Below are 21,295 nucleotides of genomic sequence, written 5' to 3' on the forward strand. Positions count from 1 at the left end.
GAGTCTATATGTGATTTAGTCCAAAGTCAACTTAAATCAATTGAATTTATTCCGACAATCAAATAACATTGTTATGAAAAAGTCTTCAGGTTTAGACCGTTTTTGCTTTTTTTGTGTGTCACATTAAATATTTCAAATACCAATCTAATTTTAATATCATACAAAGACATGGTGAGTGAGTATATTCAAGATGCAATGTTCGAATGATTATTTCATTTATGAAGCTGAAAAGATCTTTGGAGTTTAATTTAAGTAGCCACACCCAGACCTGATTAATGCCAGACCCCTAGATTAAAGAAACTGGACCTCTCTTCTCTCAGTTAAGGTCAGTCAATTCATTTCAAGAACACCTGATTTATCCCAATGGGAAATGAAATGTTGTCGTAATTCAAATCTGGTCCAAGTGTCTTCAAAGAGTTGTTGTGGATGGTGTTGATGTAGGTAGCAAGACTTGCTATGAACCTGAGGGAGCTTCTGACTGAAGGTTGTTGCTGTATGACGATCTCATGACTGCTACAACATGCTAATAGCTCAATATCCAGGCAGTAGAGACAATATGCCACAGTAATACGTCCTGTTAGTACTGCTGATCTCTGTCTGGCTGTACGGTCAGAAATCCAGGCAGAGAGACGTTGAAGTTGGGGTTATGACCCTTTGTTCGATTGGAGAAACGATTTGAACTTCCTCCTTCTCTCTCTCTGCTCATTGGTCCTGCTCTCTGTCTGGGAACCTTGTCTTTCAAAGCCTCTGGAATTCGGGGTCGTAGTTTAGGTATCATGTGAGCTTTTGAGATGCTAATCAGCTGCCCCCGGTCACGATTTAACAACAACAAAACAGAAAAAGGAGACTGGGCAAAAATGTCACCCACTGAAAAGTTGCAAAGTGAAAACTGCCGCTCACCCTAAAGATCACAAAGACTCGTCTCACATTTCCCAAACAGGGTCACAATCTCCGAGACTTTTTTTTTTTGAGAGAATACTCTGTGGACGGATAAGACTGGATTACATCCGACAGGAAGCGAACATCACATCAACAATCAGACATGGCGGTGGCAATGTGATTGTCTGGGGTTGCGATCGACTTGCAACAGCTGATAGAACCACAAATTTTCCTCTCTACCAGGACGCTCCAAAGGAAAATGTGAAGTTTCTGACCTTAAGCAGAGGAAAACTTGGGTTGTGAAGTAGGACAATGATCCAAAAAACACCACATATAAATGGTGAAAGGGAAAAAGAAAAAAAAGGAAGGTGGAGTGGCCAAGTTGAGGTCTGGACATAAATCTAATTGAGATGCAGTGGCATGACCTTGAACGGGCTGTTGATGCTGAGTACAGCGCAACTAGTTATTAAGTTTACAGGGCAATTTCTTTTTTTCACACGGCACAAAGACTCTCTTCTCTCGGTAAATGAAAATCCTCGTTTGAAAACAGCTTTTTGTACTTTCTCAGGTTGCCTCATTAGACGAAACCCCTAACAAGGCAACGGGAAGCTACTAATTTATCAGCTATTATTTAAGCTATAAAACAAGCAAATCTTTTTGTCTTTTTTTTTTTAAGTGATGCCTTCCAGGAAAAGCGTCTTTATCCTCAAACACCTGCATGTGTCAGAAGGCATATTAATGGTTTAAGGTTGCTGCTCTGCTATGGCTTCAGGGGAAAGTCTGTCCCTAATGTCCCTTCTTGTTTTTTAAGCGTGCTTAAAAAAACTGTAATTGTTTTGTTGTTGTCACGTTTGCAGCTGTGAAATTAAAGCGCTGCAGCAGTAAAAGTGTGGTCTTGCGCTTGTAACAGTAATTAGCTACAACCTATTTGTGATTTCTCTACTTAAAAGAGAGCAATTCAGCTAGTCGAGTCCGAGATTAAAATCTCGGTTAAAGATAGCACGGTCAGTAGCTGGGAGAAATTTGAGATTGCCTGTTGTTCCTCAAGGTTCTGTGTTTGGCCCATTAGAAATCCCAAAGCTTTTCTTCACTTAACCTGCAAAAAAAAAAAAAAAAAAAAAAAAAAGGATAAATACACGCATTTCTATCTTTCAATCAGCAGCCTAGTTGTGTGAATCCAATTGGAAGAGTCCATTTTATCTTCTTCTCCTTTCACGTGGTTCTTCAAGGCTCCGTGTTTGGTCCATTAAAAATCCCAAAGCCCTCCTCCACCTAACCCGCAAGAAAAGCACAAAGACACACATTTCTCTCTCTCCAGCAGCAGCCTGGAACTGCAGATGCGTCGGAAAAGTCAATTTTATCTTCTTCTTCTCCTTCTTCAAAGCAAGGAAAAAGGATTACCAACCTCCTCCTTTGCTTGGTGCAGATGATGCAGTCAGCGTTGCTTTGACTACACTTTACAAAAAAAAATAAAACCCATGAAACAAACAGATTTTTAACTGCGATTCTGTTCAAACAAACCGCATCGTCTGCTTCTTTGTGCCTCTTTGAATTTTAAGGGAAAGCTTTTGTCACAAGTCCAGGATCTTGGTTACGTTTATGGGGGCTGGTCAGTGCACGATTCCGGGATGGGAGACTATTTTGAGTGAATGATTTCAGCTAAATATCAAGCACTTCTTTGACTCCCTAATACCTACGGGTCTACAGACGGGAATGAGACCTGGGACCCGACCGGCGGCTGATTGAAACCAAAACCGAGACCACAGTGTCGCCATGACCAAAGTGTGAAATCCACTAATTGAATGTCTGCTCCTGTGGCAGAAAGGTTAACCTAAACGACTCCAGTCAACTGGAGTTAAACATCTGGAATGTAGTTTTTTGTTTTTTTGAAGCAAAAACCCCACGGTGGATATCTTTCCATGGAAATGGACCTGATAACAAGGCTCATTCATTTGCATCACACGTCCTCAAACTACTGAGACGAGAGTTAGCTTCTGATTTTATTATAAGCACTTCTCCAGGTCATTAGCTCATCCCTTGGAAGTGTTTTTTGTGTCAATAAAACAATTAGCAAGAGAAGCTAGGGTTTTTTTTTTCTTTTCTTTTCTCATGGAACCTTCAAAACACAGTTTTTATGTTACCCGTAGGATTGTTTATTTGCTTGTAAAAGTGACGTAATGCCAGGAAGAGAACTCTTACTAATCCAGAGTTGGGTCACATTACGTCAATTTTTTTTTTCCTCTTAAAGGGTCTATGGAGAGTTTTTTCCACAGAGTTAAAAGCTGCTGTGTGTCAGACTTAGTTGTTTTTTTAATGGAATCACTTCATAGAAATGACGCTTGACCTCTCAGACATCTGAGACACATTATTTAGTGTTTTGGTTCTCGTCCTGTTAAGCTGTCACAGTTTTTGTTCGGCTAAACTTAAAAGCAACTTTGCCGAATGATCTGACATAGGGTAGTTTGAAACTATCTTCTAAGATTATAGCAACACGTCAAACAGCGGTGGTTAAACAAGCTAGCAGCGAAAGCTAAGATGGATATAGTTTAGCTAGAAGCCTCACATGGGGATAGAAATGTTTGTGATTGGTGGCTTTCCATCTCTGACCACAGCCGGATCTCTGATTTGGGAATGACATCACACACTACGTGTGGAATACAATTTACATATGCTAACCGTTGTGCCCCATGGCTAATTTCTGTTAGCAATACAAGCATAACAACAATTGTTTGTTCGACATTTTGCTCTCTCAAACACTCGAGATAAAACGAGATATTATAGATAGAGGGTCTTAAACTTGACACCCTTTTTATAAATTCTTCAGACTCTTATTTTGATGTAAAGAAAGAAGTTTTTTTTCTATTTTCCCTGGTTTGTGAACAGAGGCTACTAAAGACCTCTTGTTGGTCAGTCTAACAACACTCAGGCATAAAAAACATTGAAGGAGTTGCCACCCTGTTTAAATTAACAGAATGAGAGAATGCCAAAAACTAGATGACAAAAGTCTTCAGTCTGGTGCTTTGGTCTCAACCTTTAAGGACAATTTTGACTTTATAAATAATTTTATTTGCCATTTCTATTGTTTTATTTATTTTTTAAAATGTCTTCCCGTTTCAGTGTTAAATGCTCATTAGAATTTGAACTTTATTGATCTTTGAGACTGTGTTCTTCCACTGATATACCATTATATTAGTTGAAAATGGTCTCAAAAGAAGAATATTAACCCAACAACTTCTGGGGCAATTTATTGTCCAGCAAACTTTGTCATCCAGCCCTGGTGGCGGCCATATTGGATTTTGAGGTTAGCAACTTCCGACGTCCCAAGTTGCAATTCCAACTCCCAAATCACAACTTCTTCACACAAACAGATCCCTGCATTTATGTGCGATGGCTCCATATAAATTAGCCAGCGTAGGAACAATGTTGCTGCGGGGAACTCCACGGAGGTCAAGACCTCGGCCTCATATATGTTACTTTGAGCCACCCGCTGACAATTAAATTGGAGTTGAGTGCAAAATTAACACGACACAATGGGTATATTATCGGGGGGATTTGGCACGATGAAATCAACCTGACTTATCCTTTCACGCAGTGACCTCTCCTCATGCCCTCGTGTTTCTTTCCTCGCACCGAAGCAGCCAATCCCGCCCCGCCAACCCTCCGAAACCTGACAGAACTTTATTGCTCTCTATGCGTCCCAGCGCTCAAATGCAGCACTCCGAGCCAGTCATGCGCGCTGATTAGATTAGGCAGCCCTGGAGCTAATCACCCTCCCCTCTGCTATTCTTTACTACCCCCAGCCATTTCTTTTCTTTTTTTTCCCCTCTCCTTGGACTTTCCATGTCCTCTGTACTCCCTGCGGTTCGTGGAGATGAGTCTCCCCTCGGGGGGGAGTTGGGAGGTGGCGGTGGGAGAGAGGGTACACATCTGCCTCCAGCGGCAAAGCAGAGCTCTGTTTACAGGGAAACCAGCACGGTGGGGTCTTTTGCGATAACAAAGCCTCTCCCGAAACTTGCCTGAAGAGAAAGCGGTGCAAAAAAAAAAAAAAAAAAAAGAATGACTCGTGAAGGGGAGAGAAGGGAAGAAAGGAAGGGAGGGGCGTTTGGACCCTCCTGTGGGGTGAAATGAGGAGAAAATCTGAGAATCTTCAGCGGGATTTCTTTTTTTTGTTTTTTGTTCATTTGTAGCGGGCCGGGGGTCAGTCTCTGGGGAATGAACGGCAGACAGACGGTTGGTTTTGCAGCTGCACCTCCCCCCCTCCCCCTCTCGGCTCTATGTCTGGTCCCTGAGCGACTGCAGACTCGTTAAGCTGAACATGTTTGCATGTTCGTTTGAGCTCACGTCTCCGGTTCTCTTCACCGTTTTTTTTTTTTCGTCTTTGCTGCGTCAGACACGTTTGAATATTGATCAAGCCGGACCTGGAGTCACTGGAGTCACAGCTGTATGCTAATGATGGAAGGGTTCCACCGGCCCACAATAGGCAGCCTGTGTTTGCGATGTGCGATAAGGCCCGTATCATATGTTCGCTTTGGCTCGGGTCATGGAAAAGGCTGTAAGCTGTGGGAACGAGATAGCGCCGAGCCGGGCTTTGTGTTCGTGTGACGGATGAGACGCAGTCATGACTCGCTTCGCGGCCGGCTCCCGGTTCGACTACAAGGAGATGATGAACGTCTAGCTCGTCCAAACAAATACTACAATGGCGAGCTGCCTTTTGGTGGAAGGGATAAGTTGTGTTTTGCTTTAAGAAGATTCAGTAACAACAAATTCTGGTTTCGAGGGGATTTTTGGCCATTGAGAACATTCTCAACGCTGAGCTGCTTAGATTTAAACAAACAACTCGGCATTTTCTCGACCAGCAGGGAGATTTTTCCCTCCGCCGCCGAAATGACCATATAGTTGACATTTCGAGAATAAATTTGCTTAATGGAAAGACGCTGATTTAAAAAAATATATATTTTTTGGAAAAATATGTTTTGGCACTAGTCTCCATTGACCGTATAATTTTGCAATTTCACATTTCGAAACTGCACTCGCTTAATGAAAACACACGGAGACTTTCTCTATCTTTAATTATCACAAGCAAGTGAAATATTGACTATAAGACGAAGAATTCGCTTTTTATACCCAAACCTGCTTTGGATTCACTTAATAAATTTGGCTAAACACAGCAAGTATTTTCAAAGAGTGACCTGAATCCTGATTTATTCACCTGAATTGATTAAATAGTGTTAGATTTTATTTTCCAATTGATACCTAGAAAATTATCAAAATTATTTTTGATATACCAAACCTGCAGAAGACTTTTTAAAGTTTCGCATCCAGAATAATTCACACATTCTTTTCCAGCAACAAATCTGAGTTCATTTGTTCAACTGAAGGATTGGATGTTTAGTTTATTGCTGAGTGGGCCATATATATATATATATATATATATATATAATCTTTGGCCCCTTTTGAATCTTTTTGACTGGGAAATTTTGGCCTATTTCACAAAAAGTGATCTAAGTTCAAAGTCATACAAAGAAGTCAGAACCTAATAGTTTTTTGTCCGAATTCTAAAGTATAAAATATATAAAAAAAGAGCAAAAAAAAGAGCAACAGCTGGGTATTTTGTTTTCTTCAAATCAAGTCGAAATATGTTGGAATTTTTGGATCACAACATTGCAGTCCAGCTGCCTACTTTATCGTGAGGATTTCTCAAATGAATCCCTCTCTTGGCTCCAACACGGCGCGGTCGACATTCCTTTAACTTTCGCTCGTATTTACAGTTCAGTCCTGGCGCAGCGCTGTCCGCGCAGTCGGTGCCGATACGTTGTCTGACTTGGTTGCATGGCGAAAACAATACCTATAATTTGGAGAGGCAGACCTTTCATTATTCATTTTTACATCTGGTAGCCGAAGGTTATTAACATGCTCTCTAGCAATTTATTGGCTCAGCAGTTCTGGGTTTAATAGAGGTGAGTCAGGCTATAAAACAGGGCACTGGTTCAGCCTAATCCTGCTTAATATGCTGAGTACACTCTGAAAAAATGACAAATCACCTACTATTTTAAAAAAAAAAGAAAACTCATCTTTTATGCATTCAACAAAAGGTTGAAACAACAGGATTTTCATTTCTTTGATGGTAACTATAATTGCCTAAATTGACCCATTTAATAAGCTATCTCACTAAGCTAATCTCCATTAGTGATTTTTGTTTGCTTCTTTTAGATTGTTTTTAATCATAATACTGTTAAAAATAACATTTTGAAAAACATTTATTTTGGAAATTTGTTGCCAGGAATATCAGGGATGTTTTGGAGAACAGGCAGAATATTGCACACACACTGAGGATCACCAAAGGAACATACCAATTGTCAATTACCCTCAGTAATACCATTTGGAAAGATTATAAAGATGTTATAAATCTAACTGAACCAAAAATACATAAAACGCCTTAGTAAAACTTTTATTAAATCCTTTATAACTTCCTTGCTAATGTTTTCCTTTATCCTCCCTGTCAGACTGAGGGCTTCAGTCTTGCTAACGGTTGCTAACGGCAGGTGAAGGTGACTGTTTTGGTAACGTTTCCGAGGACAGTCGACCTCACCAACCGGTTCCAGTCATTGAACCTTGTTGAAGTGAAAGGTTAGATGAAACACCAGCAAGTCAGAATTAGTGCAAAGTTGGATTAAGAAGTCAAGGCCATTTCCCAAAAGATGTACTATTACCTCAGAATTTTCAAATAGCAGAGTAGATTCATTAGAATGAATGTTAAAAATTGAAAATTAACTTAAAAATAAAAAAAATAATAAAAAAAGCGTTTCCGCCCCCAAACTCCGGGCCCTGGGCTACCATCCAGTCTAGCCCAGGTGCTGAGGACCATGTGTTTGTTACAGGAAGGATTCAGAGAGCAAGTCGTTTCTTTGTTTACTTTTGTCATTTTGGGTGGTCTTCCTCAGCTCAGGGGAATTTGTCATCTGAAGCCTGAAAAGATTGTTTGCTGAATAAAAAAAAATTAAAAAAACTCGAGTACGTACGTTTAAAATCCACTTAGTCAGACGATGTGAAAACACAACACAATGAGAGAAATGCGTTCTTGTCCCAGGGGAGCGCGCCCCTCACTGGGGTCCTGACTTCCCCTGCCAACATGGCTGCCTGCCCCACAGGGCACTCACTCTGATTGGTAGCTTCTTTTTAATGGCTGCCTTTGACCTCCAATGGCTGCCTTTGACCTCCATTCATTCACCCATTCATCTGTCCATCTGTCGATTTCTCTTTCATTACACAATGGAAATATAATTCTCACTAAATGGGTTTAGCAAAAAACTTTAGCATTTTATTTTGCCGTTGTCGTTTCTAGGCTAAACTGAAGGTTTTATTCAAAGTGTGAATTAAGTTGACAACTCTGGATTTCCTTTGGTCCTGCACTCAATCTTCAGTGAACTGTATGTTAATGGACTTTTGATCATTTCAAAGTATAATAAAGTTAACTTTGCTTATCCCTGTTAGGATATCATCATTACAAATGCACTTTTGGCTCTTCAAAGTAAAAGCACTTCCTCATACTCATTCAGAAATTCAACGTTCACCCTCATTTAACAGCTTCACCCTTTTTCGTTCAGGTTGTGATTTATCACGTAGGTGAGAACATGTTTCACATTTCGACTTAAATGTTTCAAATTAATATTTGTGTAGCATGCGACAGACTGGCAACCTGTCCAGAGTGACCCTGCCTCTTGCCCGGAACGTTAGCTGGAGAGGCACCAGCACCCCTCCTGACCCCACTAAGGGACAAGGGTGTAAAATGATGGATGGATGGATGGATGGATGGATGGATGGATGGATGGATGGATGGATTTGTGTAGTAGATTTTTGCTTCTCTCCTTGTAAATCATCTGAATCACAGAGAGAAAAAAGAGAAATGACTGAACACCATCTACTGCACAATACAGTTTATGTTATTAACTGGTGTGACCTACTTGAATGCAAAATGTTTCTTGTTCTTCAAAATGAAAGCACTTCCTGAGTCATCTATAAAAAGCATCTCAACACAAAAGGATATTTCTATAATGAAGTAATGAGACTCTACGAACATTATATGAATTATAGCAATAAGTGAAGGTTAAATGAAATTTTCTGAAAAAGACGATTCTTAAATTTTCACACGTTAACATCGACCTGCTATTGGTACTTGGTACCGTTTATTGGCACAGTTCTTTTCATCACCTTAACTGTGCTCAACATTGCATTCATTCTTGCCACGCCAGGGTTGGGAAGCGCTCAACCCCGTCGTGTAAACACGTAACCTGTGTGTGGTTAAACCTAATGTGGTTGGCCACATTAAAACGGGTTTTAAGCTAGCTGGGCAGTCGGATTGACGGAAGGAGAGGAGGAGGAGGAGGAAAAGATGAAGAGGGCTTTGTCTTTCAGACATAACACAATCTGGTGAACACGAGCCTGACCTCACACACACATACACAACCATGCGTGGGTGAGGGATAATTTCATGCGCTTATGAACCCTGGTGCCTGCTATGTCCTATGTCCGTCATCATGTCTGGGATAGCTCTGGCTGGCGTCCAATCTGGAGAATTTCCCCTCCGGTTCACATTAAGAGGGCGCTCATTACACCTGTCTTGTGCTGTAGAGAGAAAGAGAGAGAGAGAGAGAGAGAAAGAGAGAGAGACTGACCCCAGTGGTGACTTCCCCACATCTAAACACACGTACAGCATGTTGGAGGTAATCACTTCTGCTCCGAGTGATAAACACAGATCAGCCTGGCTGAGCTGTCTGCTGTGTCTCCCGTTGAGCTAACAGGCTAATTTGCAGACCGTGAGGTGATGTCATCGCTGCCTGTGGTTTACAGGCACGACACACTTGCATGCTTGTAGGCTTGTCATTGGCGCGCGCACACACACACACACACACACACGCACACTCGCAAACGTGTACGGAAATTGGATAGTCTGGTTAATTGTTGATTTAGCGCAAAGTGTGTAATCATTGTGCGCCTCTGGGAGTAAAACACCCCGTATTTTTAGTTTACAGGCCCAGAGATGTTTTAACACTTTAGCTGGTGTGATGGTTTTAGATGTGCTTTGTTGAAGGTTGGAATTAGAGGCTAGTTGAGAGAACACAGTACAACGGTAATTGTGTTTTTGGAGAAAAATTCGAGGTTTTCATCTCTTGGCGATTGATTTTAAGAAGCTACTTAGCGTCTATGGTCATATTTTCATTTTCATCTCATTTCATTTTACTTTTTATTCAATCCACTCGATAATAAATATGAATAGTTTATGCAATTACTAAAATGTACCATGAATTAAAAGGAGCAGAAAGAAAAAGAAACTTATATCTGCCCGCTATTCACATAAAAGAAAATTAGCTATTCAGCTTAGAAGACTATTACAAATTTCAAATACACAAACATACACAAGTGGATTAAAACCTCAGCTTCACTTTCTTAATAATGATTTTAATATTTATTTTAAATGTAGACAGAGATTTTGTTTGTTTTATCTGAATCTTGGAAAAATCTCAGTTCCTCTAACGCTGTATTTGTTTTCTCTTTTTACAAATCTGTTTGGAATATTTCAGTATCATCTCAATATTCAAAGGATTTTTTTCTCATCAAAGAGAAGTTCGACTCATAATTTGGCTTCTGCTGGCCTGCACCTTGCTCTTAAGTAAACTTGAAGATCTTGGTCATAAAGGCGTGTGCTTCAATACTGATTATTTGCTGCATCTCTATGTGAGAAGTTTGTTTTGAAGGAAAGAAGGAAATAGCTGTTGAGTTGAAACTTGTGCTGACAGAAGCAATGCATAAAGACTGCAGGTCGAAATTTCAACAATGTCTGATGGTAAATGTAGGAGGAACCTTCATCTGCTCAGTTGAAAAGAGACACCGGTATATGCTAATGATGCTAACATTAGCATCTGCTTCATTACTTCCTGTTGGTGTTAAACTAAATGGCTGCTTCATATGGTTTTTAAACATTTCAAGAGTCTGGGCTGTGTTTGACCACCTCTAGCTGAGAATCTAAAATACTTGGCTGAGAAAACTGGATAATTCTACGAAAGAAGTCGGACATCTTTAGCTCAGGAGTACGTGTTTAAATTAGCTATAAAGTTTGCAAACTGAAATCAATTTGTCACTATTCTCAGACTGATGAAGGTCTTAGCTGGTAGACCTGATACCGTCCTCCCACTCAGCCGTCTGTGTTCAGCCTTCACAGTTGGGTGTCAGGGCTCTGCAAACAGGTGAAGACCTGGTGTGAACACAAACCAGCATTGTTTCTGCCTCGCTGTCGCCGTCACCGGGCAGAGCTTTGCCCCCCGGACTCCGAAGCGGAAGCCGCCTGTGGCAGCAGAAACTCAACAGTTTTTCCTTTTTCTCTTTGAAGCGCTACTGGCAGAGATTTCAAAGCCCCTCTTTCTTAGAGTTGGCTCCTAAAATAATGCAACCCAGCTGCTCAGCTGAGCAGAACCAGGCAATACTTATTACCCTCGACAGCAACTGATTTTTATATATCCTTTTTATGTTTTACCTTTACTGCTTGGACATTCCAGGCCTTTTTTTTTTCCTTTTCTTTTTTTAACACAACAACCAGATGAGGTCTGCTGTTTTGAACTGAATGGTGTTCAAACCTATTGGTTGTGTCTTTGTCAGTTCAAACCCATTTTCTGGTGCTGATACAGCATCAACTTTATGAAAATGTGAAGAGGCTGAGAATATTCAGGCCAGAGCCGGTCAGGTTGGTAGAGCTCTGCGCAGAACGCTGTGGTTCCTAATCAGTCCCAGTCTTATGATAGGAGCTCTTATGTAACACAGATCAAACAAACATCTATTGTGCAGATGTCTTCCTTTGGAGAATAATTAAAGCCCAGATTTAACTGTTCAGTGTTAAAATATTGAACTGAAACCAATGAAACAATAAAAACTGAAATTGAGGAAACATTTTCATTAACTAACAGAAATAAAAACGGCAATTAATGGGGAAAACTAATAAATGGAAGCACTTTATGTGCTCATAAAACCAAAACATAGTGAAATTATAGATGTAATATCCTTTGTTTTTGTGTTTGTGAATTTATTTATTAGCCTTTTTGACATTAAATAATTTAATACATTTTTTGAAAATGGTATCTTCTGTTGAGTATTCATTACCCAATAATACTTTGACCTTTTTGAATTCTGCACCTAAAGACTAACTTAAAGTATGAAAAAAACTAAAACTACGACTATATCTAATAAAAACTAAATAAAAACTGAACAATATTTACCTAATAATGACTAAAGAAGATTAGCAAACAAACTCTGAAAACTAACTGAATTAGACAAAATAAAACTAAACTGTAATGAAAAACCCCAAACTATCAGAAACCTGGTTCACACACAAACCTCAGTGAGCACCTGATTGTCGACACTCATTAACCAATCATGCACATTTGGTAATTTGTCTTAATTGCTCACCCTTAAAGTCGTCGGTGCTGGGAGAAGCGATGTGGCTGCTTCCTGACACCTGCGTGTGCGGTGCACTCTGACCTGAGGGATGAAGCATCTGAGCCGGGTTTTTTAATGAGAATGCTCCGTGCTCAGGCTCACATGCCTCTTATTACAAACCCACAGACCAAACGAGCCAACGGAGGATGGGATCAACAAATAAAGAACAGCTTGTCGTGTTTTCTTTTCAACCTTGCCAGACGCAGCGGTAACCCATGACTTCAATTAGACAGTGTCCACATTTGGCTGCTTCTTGTTTGTTTACGGAAACATTTGAATAGTTTAATGTTTGGGATTTGGTGTTTGGTTTATTTTTCGCTGGCTGCATTTCCATTGCAAATGTGCGCAAAACCTTTTTCGATATCTTGCTGTTGTCGGAAAAAGAAAAAACATAATTTCGCAATTGCCATAATCCCATTAAATAAATAAAATTTACTTTTAGTGCAGTTAAAGTTCATCTGCATCATCTTCCTACCACTTCCTGTTGTCTTCTTCATCTTTTCCGCTAGTAGTAACATCCGGTAGTTGATGCGAAAAAAGTGTTTCCATTACAGTTTTTCTGGCGTAAAGAAACTTTTTATCGAAATTGCCTCGTTTCCTTTAAGCAAATTTATTTTCGTAATTCCAGTTTGCAGAATTATATGGTCAATGGAAATGCTGCTAGTGAAACAGAGATTCAACACTCAGCCTGGTAGCTAAATGCTAAACGTCGAAGGTAATTCTTCAAAGACAGTCGTACAGGGCTTCATCCAGTCCAGAGGACCCCAAAGATCTTTGCATATCATTCAACCGTTCCTGCTCACATTCAGATGCCGATGGTTGTAACTTGCTACATTGTAGCCACAGCTGCCCTTTTTGCAGCATGACAGAAACGAGGCTGCCACGCACCAGTGGAAATCAGAATAATGGCTTATTCCTGTAGCCTTGATGTTGCTTCGCACACGCAGGAGACATATTGATTATTAAACTTGAAGAAACTCCAACTTTAGCAGTGGTTACCTTTGATTTTTAGTTCCAACACTTTTAGCCTAAAGGTGATGAGAGATACTATGGAAATATACATTAATTGTCAGTCCAGATTTGATCAGTTTTGGTATTTTTGATCATTATTAAGAGTTCATCGAGCGGATTTCAGACTCTTTAAAAACCTGTGAGCTTTGGGTAAGCAGTGACAGAACTGAAAAATATGCAAACTTTATCCTTTAGCTGGTTGTGTTATTGATAGAGTTCTAAGAAATCATTGTACATGTCTAGTTTTTCTACCAAGGACCAAAAATACTTCCAGAGGTAAAGATTGAAACACGCCATCTTTTGAAGACTCCGAGAGTCTTCATCAACTGAGCCTGTCAACACAACAAAGCAACTTAGTATTTACTTCCTTTCCCATTTCAAAATAAGAGGCTCAAACATAGATGCAGTGTTAATAGTTTACTCGTACTGCACCATAACCTAGAACTCAAAAAAGTCTACTTCCAAGTATAAATCAAACCACGGACGATTGGAGATGTTGAAGAAACGTACAATGAAATGGCACAGACTCCAACTATTAAGTAGTCCGAATCATTTACTTTGCCTTGAACATTTATTCAAAGTAGTACCTAAAATACCAAATGAGCTATTTTGGTAGAGCAATAAAGCAGCATATCATTATCCTACAGCTTTTAGCATATGGTGAACCCAATGGCGATTGCTAATCTTTCAAATCGTGCAAACGGAATAACTATGTTATTAAATGGGCTCCCTAAAACTACTTCACTGAAAGAAGGCAACCCCTTCCAGTCAATTCCCTGTTTCCCAAAGTCCTTAACCACTATAAGAAAGACCCTTTTGTGGTGAGCCTGGCTGTGGAGAACATACCTCCAGTCCCCACATAAGAGTCGATCTCCAGCTGTGGAAGCGGCTCGGCAGCTGAACTCCGCCGCCTGGTATCCAACAGCTCCTACTGAGAGGCATTGCTGGGTTTTATGCACGATGGGGCATTTTCTGGCATCACTTGAGAGAGCAAAAATAGTAGTCGGATTGTAACACTCGGGGAGAAAATCCTCTCAGCTGTGGCAATTTGGAATATAACCAACAAAGATTTACGCGGCCGAGGTTCCCTTGAGGTCAAAAGTATGCTCACAGCACATGGCGAGAGGGAGAAAATAGTCTGCAATTATCTTATTTTTCATTCAGACTTTGCAGCCGTGTCCTTTTGTTGGATCCGATCGGTACAACGTGCTTTTCTTTCTGCCTGCTTTCTTAATTACAGAAAATGGCCAACTAATGAACCAAATCACAGCCAACGTGCTATCAGTGTTGGTTTTATGGTTGCGTGACTGGCGATTAAGAGCCCCTGCTGGCATCGGTTTATTGGCCTAATTAATGTCGCAGTTCTCTGACGGAAGCTGTTGTGCAAATAATGTATTATTCAAGGTTTTGTGGTAAAATGGTGTTTGTTTTTCCACTGTTTGGGCCTTTTTTCGTATTGCTGGTTGGATAGATTTTGGTTGTATTATGTTTGTTAATCGCAGCGACAGGCTCGATTAAAAACGAGGCACGCAGTTGGCGACTGGAAAAATATCCTTTTCTTATTATTTCTTCTGTTTAAAAGCATTTGACTAAGTCTTAAGGGATATACTTTATAATTCAACACATATCTGAACACACAGTGCAGATATGCCATGCCTGTGGATTAATAATACTAAAAACAAACAAGGTAGTGCAGTATATCAGCAAACCAAGTGGCATGCAAAGGGTAAAAGTGTCTTTGTTTCCATTATTGGAGTTTAAACTAGGTTTGGAACAAATGACACGAGGCTTGAACTGGATAAAAAAATATTGTTTTTACTTACTAATATCACCTCTGCGATGACATCACAAATAAATTACTTGCTAATGGACTTGTAGTTAGACATTTTTCCAGTTTTCTCCAATCTGTTAAACTTAAAATTGGTTGTTTTGTGATATTTGTGGAATATCTAGTAAATGTAACATTGGGTCTAAATTTCAGAAAGAAATTAAACTACGTTTTTGAGTTAGCTAAGTTATTAGGTACCACTTTTTTTGTGTATATACAATTGAAAATATTTTGATTTACATAGTAGCAGTCAAAGTCTGTTCTTTAACCTCTTCAGCGTGTTAGCGGGTTCATGAATAATTGAAAAAAACACTTCCTCTCCGCCGTGTTGTCCTGACCATTTAGCAGCTGTTGCTTTGGCTCTGCTGAAATGTGTGCATGCCTCTTGGGAATAAGTTGTTTCCCCGTGTCTCGCTGCAGCTGAGTTATGGTGCGTTCACATGCATAGCTTTTTGCAGATGATGTAACCAGAAGCCAAGGAGAGATTAATGAGATATCCTAAATGGCTGGATAGACAAATACATTTCACACTGTTGAGCTTAAACAATGTAGTTGTGTTTTTTGGGGGGTTTTTTGCTTTAGGAGTCAATGACTGATTGAACTTTTTTTTCAACCAAGTGTTGATACTGAGATATTACCCTTGACACATTTTTCAGTAATGTCATTTGTTGATTTCTTTCACCTGAGGGTTAACTAGGCTAAGTGCTTGTTCTTGATGGACAATATGCTTCAGAAGACTTCAGAAAGTCTCGCAGAATGGGAGGAAAGCAATCAGCCATTAGTCAATTGACCGCAGCTTGATATTTGTGTAGCAGGGAGAGGAACTGGAATCTTCTGGTGACAACAGAAAGATGTTTGTGGCTTTTTGTAAACCCCAAACTTCTGATCCACTTTTGTTTTTTGTAACATTCACTAGCTGTCAGGACGATTAAGACATACACTTTGTTACTACTTGGTGCTCTTTGGGTTCCTTGAACTTTGTTTGGCTTTTTTAAAATCTTAGAAATTATGTTTTGTTTGGCAAGACTATGATAAGCTATAAACATCCAGCTGACACACAACAGGCTTACCATTTATGAGAATCCTAATACCCTAATGCTTGCTCTTGGTTTTGGTTTAGTTTCTCTGTCAGTTCATGCCTAAGGCTGCTAAATCTTCCACAACAAGCTGCTAACTTGGCATCCAACATGTTGCAGAACAATGGATATGTTACAGTGGATTTGTAAGCTGTACTGATTTTTCATAAATTTCACTTGTTTCAAAGTCACGATAACACAAATAGCATTCCTTTCTGCAGAACTTGTGTAAAAATACACTGTATATTTAAGCTAGCACAAACCAATTTCCCTCCATCCAACATGCACTGTTTTGTGATAATGTTCTGATTTTTGCTATAATTTTCCGACTTTTACATCTTTTTGAATATTCCAGTCAAACAAAATTCTTTATAGCAAAATATAAAAAAATAAAAAGCACATTTCAATTAGCTAGCTTAAAGTGTGGTGACACAATACAAAGATGTTAGCCTAGTTAATATTTACTGGCAGTATGAGTAGACCTGCTGGGTCCTGATAAACAACACATACAGAAACTCCAATATGCTGTTTACTTTTGTTTTTTGTTTGCTTTTGCTACCCAGCTTATAGTTGTAAGCTGTTGAATTTTCCACAACAGTTTGCTAGCCTAGCCTTTTGTGTGAGAGGCTAACACAACTTTCAGGATTTTGCTTTATTTTTTTTTGCAACTATTAGAATCTGCTTCAACATATCAATAGAATGAAAAGTATTCAGAAAATAAAAAAAACTCAAATTCGCAGCGCTGACTTAAAGCATGGTGAGCTAATATTAAGATGCTAGGCTAACTGGGTCAGAGCAGCACTGCAGGCTCCTTGGGATCAATTTGGTAAAATGCCTTTGATTCACAGCAGCTTTAGATTTATCTGGAATTATGTCTTTGGACACCAAATCCATATAACTTCAACATCATGTTTTATTCTGGCCTCATCCAGCTCATGTCATAAGGTGCTGAATGATCAATAAGCTGCTAACGTTTGATATCACGTGTTGCGAAGTAGTACTGACTAAACAGATCCCTGCTGCGGCTGGAAACGATATAACCTGGGATAACTGAATCCAAACAGCAATTTTGTGAAGCAGAAAGCTGAAACTTACTCATAAGGGAAAGACATAATGAAACTACAACCTTCTATTGGTTCATTATCCCTGGAGGTCAGACCTTTCAAACTACATTCAATCACTTTGTTTTAATAGTTTAACGATATTGATGGAAACTGATTTAAACTGTTCCGAAGGGGCCGTCTCTGTATTTTGTAAATTAAATGTGACCACAAGCCTATTTCTGCTGGACGTCGTTCATAGTCTCAATACAGTTTCAACTAGTCTGGTTTTAGGACACAAAAAATGCAAGTGTTCACAATCAAGCTAAAACTACATGAGTTAATCTAGCAGATTTAACGTTTTTGCTCCATGGATCTAAAGTTGGCCATCAGCCAGTGACTTCACACCTCGGTTCCTCGCAGATCCAACGCAAACTTTTACGTCGCGCTCTACATTATGCAACTTTGTCCTAACGAGCGTCGCAGACGTCAGCGTCTGCTCGTGTTTTTATGGACATGTGAAACAGTTTAAGTTTCTCCAGGTGCAGCTTCTTCCCTGTGACATGTTTAGATGGAAAATACCAATGAGCAATGAGAAAAGGATGCTTGTTACTGCTGGAGAGCCAGCGATGACTAAACTCTTGGCCTCTGGAGATGGTATGGTTTTGTCGTTTGGACCCAGAGCTCTTTTCTCTCTTCAGGTTGGGCAGCATCAAGAGACGAGACTTACATCATCTGGCTTTAACCGAAGAGGCTTGCCTGCTTTCACTATCAGATTCCACACAAGAGGTTGGTGTTTCACCCTCTAATGTCATTTTGCACTATATATGTCTTTGGTAAGAATTTGTAAAATATCTGAAAAAAAATAAATCTTTTGTTGCCAAAGCACAATTTCAGACTGAAGGTTTTAGAAACCTTAAGTTTTAGGGAAGGAGTCAACTTTTTGAAAAACTCACAAGCTGCGTTTCCACTGACCGTATAGTTGCGCAAATTGGAATTACTAAAATTAAATTTGCTTAACAGAAACACGCCAATTTTGGGAAAACCGTCCCCCCCAAAAACGTTTTTCAATGAAAAGTTTTTGGAAAACTGCAACGGAGACACTTTTTTTCACATCATCAACCGGATGTTACTACTGCTGGAAGAGATGAAGAAGACAACAGGAAGTGGTAGGATGATAATATCGTGGCATGTTTTTTTTAATGACTTGTCACGTGAACAAACTTATTCACATGTAATGTTTTTATTGCATTTCTCATTTCATGGAGACATCACAACTGTGAAATTGTGTTCAACATTGGCGGAATATTGACAAAGTTTTGTGCACACTCGTAATGGAAACATAGCTAAGATTTTATTTCTGTTGGAAATGTCTTTGTATTTTATAGTTCATGATGGTCTCTTGGAAGAGAAACAGGCCTGCAGCATCATAGATGCTGCAGGCCTGTGATGCTGGCCTGCAGTGGAACAAAGGACAGTGGGCATAAATGTCCTTTGTTCCACTTAAAGTTGCACCTGAGATTTGAATGACTTGAATGACTTTACTCAAATTAAAGTACATTTTCTCTAAACCATTCAATGTAAGATTATACTAGTGCAACAAAGAGAAACGTTTAAGGTGTCCATATTTCTGCTGGTAAGTGGGTTTCCGACTGGCCTGTGAGTCCAGAGTAAAGCTTTTCCTTTGGAGAAAGACGATACGAAGGCAAACACAGCTTCCTGCTATTCTTGTGATGATAATATTGGGGTTCCTGACTCTTCCTCCAAGTGGAAATACCATCTGTTCCCGTGGCCTCAATGGTTCTAGCACATGTTGGCCAACATCCGTCTGCCTACAAAGTCTGTCACTTACAGTCAGTCCAAGCTCAGACTGTCAGTGAAGACATTATCTTTGTATTGTAGGCATTTTATCATAGCGTCTTAGCAAGTGGCCTTGCACCTGGCCATTTCTGTTTCCAAAGGTGTGTTTTCAGTGGAATACTTTTAATATCCTCTGTGAAAAGGTTTGCTAATGACCAGGGTTTGTGTTCCACAGGAAAATCTGCAAATACTGAACCACGAACAGGCTGGAGAGCTGCTGCATTTGGTCACAGTGGCAAGAATTATGATAAGAAAAGTAACGCATTAGCTTAGAAAATCAACAACACCCTACTATTGCTGAGCATGGTGACGGCAGCATCATGTTGGGGGTGTTTTTTTTAGCTGATTCTAATGCTCTGCCATAGGGAGGAAAATTATTCTTCAAGTCCAAACATCAAAACTCTGACTTTGGGTATTTGTCCTCTGAAGTTTGTTTTCAGACAGCCTGTTTTTTGTTTATTCCTCGTCTCTCATAAAACCTCATATTTTACACCGCCTTGCAAAGCTAATCTAATGACCCATATAACATGACTCAACTGGGGCTCCTGTACTCCTCACTAAGGCTTCAAATCAATTGTGTGTATTTATCTGGCGAATAAGGAAGTAGTGGGGGGTGTTTTTGACATATAGAGTGAAAACAATGGAGCTGGAAATAATGAGCAGAGCCACCTGTGAAGGCCATTGAATTGGAAAGCCCCCGGCTAACATAACAAACTGCTAGTTTGTTGGGAAACGTCGTGTCAGCAGCTCCCTTCCTGTTATCTCGTCCTTGTTGCAATGTTCTGGTTTCCATCTTCGTCTTATTTCTGTCACTGTTTGTCATCCAGGTGATATCTTGGTTCATTTATTCATCAAACATAACCCCTTCACCTCACCTTCCGATATTATCGCCTCTCTTCGGACTCATTTTGTGGCTGAGGGAAACCGCTGTGGTATAATCTGACACGGACAAGTTTCTGTCAGGTTTTCGTGAAAAGGAGCTTGACCGATTCGACACTTCAACACTCGCGTCTTTGTCCGCAAGCCATTGTGCCTCCACGTCTCACTTTACTCCCCCGAAACCAGCCTAACAATAGCAACACACTTCTCCTTTGCTCACATCCCCATCCCATCTCCTTATTTGTCCTCATACCTTGTCTCCCAATGTCTTCTTATTCTAGAGTTTCTTTGCTGAGAGCAGGGATAACATCAGAAAGAGAGAGAGAGAGAGAGAGAGAGAGAGAGAGAGAGACGGTGTTGCCAATGCTTTTCAGCAGTGCTTACTTTTTGATTTGAAGCAGAGGACCTGGTTGAGCCCAGAGTGACCCCCTCTCCCTCCCCGGGAGCGTTCGGATGAAGCAGGCTCAGAGAGCTGCGTTTGCGGGGGAGTTTAGCTTGTTTTGTGCTATTGTGGGAAACTCCGTTGGGAGCAGGAAGGTCAGAACTACGGGGAAGTTAGGATTAAACTTCGCTCTCCCCCGAGCAGAAAACAAAGGGAAAACAACACACATAGGGCCAAACGCTGAGTCCGTCCAGCTTAGTGGAGTGACTTTTTTTTTTCCCTTCAAATTTGGGCCAGAAAAATAGGATTTAAAGTGGAAGGACTCTTTTTGTTGTTTGTGGCCCCCTGAGGGCAGTAAGCAAGGCACAGGCGGGGTTGGTCACAGCTAAGCATAATGGAAACAGTGTTAGACCTGAGGGCCTCGAATACTTTGACTCCTTGACATAAGGGAGTGTTTGGGGTCCTCAGGGCTCTTCAGTTAATCAGCTGTCAGAGCAAAGATGTGTCAAGAATTTCTTAAAGGGGCAATATATGTGTTTTCCAGACACATAGTGCCATTTTATAGCGCAATTAAGTAACTATGTTAACTTCAGTTGTTATTAAAATGCTGTGCATATAAAATATGACTTAAAAGAAATTAGACTTCCTAATTTAGCACATTGAAATTGGGCCTCTGTCTCTTTAAGAAACTCCTGCTCTTTCTGAAACTCCGCCTTCAGGAAGTTATTAAAACCTGGCTCCTCTATTAACCCTTCAACATTTTTACCAGCGTTGCTCTGAGCAGTAGTTTGTATATTGAGCTCAGCAGATGTGCAGTTCCACCAGGTTTTTGCTAATTGCTGCTGGCTAGTCTGAA

General features: G+C 40.1%; 1 protein-coding gene across 1 annotated transcript in view; it reads left to right on the forward strand.

Moving 5' to 3' along the window:
- lhfpl2a (LHFPL tetraspan subfamily member 2a) overlaps positions 1 to 21,295 on the forward strand; it is a 46,358-nt gene that overhangs the window by 807 nt on the left and 24,256 nt on the right. The window contains exon 2 of the mRNA XM_007548773.2: positions 18,020 to 18,107. The gene's annotated coding sequence lies outside the window, so the exon portion shown is untranslated. The remainder of the gene's footprint in view (positions 1 to 18,019; positions 18,108 to 21,295) is intronic.

The sequence above is a fragment of the Poecilia formosa genome, unplaced genomic scaffold (assembly GCF_000485575.1).
Source record: "Poecilia formosa unplaced genomic scaffold, Poecilia_formosa-5.1.2 Scaffold28, whole genome shotgun sequence".
In the NCBI taxonomy this organism is placed as follows: domain Eukaryota; kingdom Metazoa; phylum Chordata; class Actinopteri; order Cyprinodontiformes; family Poeciliidae; genus Poecilia; species Poecilia formosa.